Source organism: Benincasa hispida, chromosome 4, assembly GCF_009727055.1.
Source record: "Benincasa hispida cultivar B227 chromosome 4, ASM972705v1, whole genome shotgun sequence".
Classification (NCBI taxonomy): domain Eukaryota; kingdom Viridiplantae; phylum Streptophyta; class Magnoliopsida; order Cucurbitales; family Cucurbitaceae; genus Benincasa; species Benincasa hispida.
The window spans coordinates 9,459,248-9,461,024 of NC_052352.1; the positions used below are offsets into that span (position 1 = coordinate 9,459,248).

General features: G+C 43.4%; 1 non-coding gene across 1 annotated transcript; it reads right to left on the reverse strand.

Moving 5' to 3' along the window:
- Positions 1–266: 266 nt before the first annotated feature.
- On the reverse strand, positions 267–373 carry LOC120076969. Its single transcript, XR_005481713.1, has one exon. It is a non-coding gene; the product is annotated as a small nucleolar RNA R71 (small nucleolar RNA).
- Positions 374–1,777: the final 1,404 nt, after the last annotated feature.

Here is a 1,777-nt window from a genome sequence, read left to right on the forward strand (position 1 = left end):
TGCTGTAGATGATTCAAACTGCCGGATAGTTTGGCGGTAGGCATGGCGAGGATCCGCATGCAAACCTCTGGAGTTTCATTGAAATCTGCAATACGTTTGTGTTCCCAAACATCTCCATTGAAGAGGTTCGACTAACACTGTTCCCATTTTCATTGTGTAACTAGGCACGGAAATGGACGTATTCTCTCGAACTAGGGGAGATTACATCATGGGAACAGATAGTTGAGAAGTTCATGAACAAGTACTTCCCCTCGACGGAGAACGCCAGAAAGAGGAAGTTGATGACTAATTTTGAATAGGATATTGATGAATCACTCAGTGATGCCTGGGCAAGGTTTAAGAGGTTGGAAAAAGATTGCCCGTATAACGGCTTACCAGATTGTTTACAGATGGAAATTTTCTACCACGGATTGAACCCTGCATCACAGACGGCTGCCAATGCAGCAGCAGCTGGAGGTCTGCTTGATATAACTTACAATGAGGCTAAGAATATCCTTGATCGCATTTCCAAGAATCATGAAGATTGGAGGGAAAGCAATCAAATATTAAGAATTAAGGACAGTGATGTAAATAATGGCGCCATCGCATCCCTACAGAACCATATGACTGCGATGATGAATTTGATACAAGGAATCGCAATCAGCAGCCCAGGAATGCATAGTGGGCAAGTCAACGCAATCAACCAAACGAGCGCAAGTTGTGCTACTTGCGGTGAAGGCCATCCAATGGAAAAGTGTCCGAGAAACCCATAGTCTGTCTATTTTGTGAAGAATAATCCCTTTTCTAATACGTACAACCTTGGGTGGAGAAACCACCTTAACTTCGTGTGGAAAAATCAACAACAAAATTTTCAACCAATGGCGCAAAAAGAAGGGCTAGCAGGATTTTTCCCGCAAACAAATGGTCAAACACAAAACCAAGCCAGCAATTCACAGGCGCCACAATATTCTTCTTTGGAGAGTTTACTGAAGCAATATATTGAAAAGAATGAAACATTGCTTCAGAATCAAGCAACATCCATCCACAATCTTGAAATTCAGATAGGACAGATTGAGGGTGAACTCAAGAATAGACCGCAAGGGGCACTACCGAGTTCAATAGAGCCTGTCTCTTATACACATCTAGATGTGTATAAGAGACAGAGATAGGACAGATTGCGGGTGAACTCAAGAATAGACCGCAAGGGGCACTACCGAGTTCAACAGAACTCCCGCGCAACCCATGGGGTACGAGAAAGAAGCAATGTCAAGTTGTGACGTTGCGAAGCGGAAAGACTGTGGCGGAGGAGAAGAAGGAGTCGAGCCGAACTGCTCCAATTGTGATGGAACCACAGACCCCGTTGACTCAAGAAGAAACAGAAGAAACAGAAGAAAAAGAGGCAATGGAACCAGAGATTGCATCCACTTCAAAGCTGAAAGAACAGGGAATCGTGAAAATACAGCTGCCACCATTCGCCCAGAGACTGAAAAAGAAGAAAAATGATGAAGTGCAGTATCAACGCTTCATAGACATGCTAAAATAGTTGCATATTAACATTCCTTTCACTTAAGCAATTGAACAGATGCCGAAGTATGCGAAGTTTCTGAAGGACATGGTGACGAAGAAGAGAAACACTGGTAAGTTCGCAACAGTGGCACTAACGCAAAGTTCAAAATCCATAATTCCACAAAAAATGTGCGACTTTGGAAGTTTCATAATACCCTGCTCGATTGGAGGGTTATACATTGGTCTAGCGCTTTGCGATCTAGGGGCCAGCATCAACTTGATGCCCTTTTCA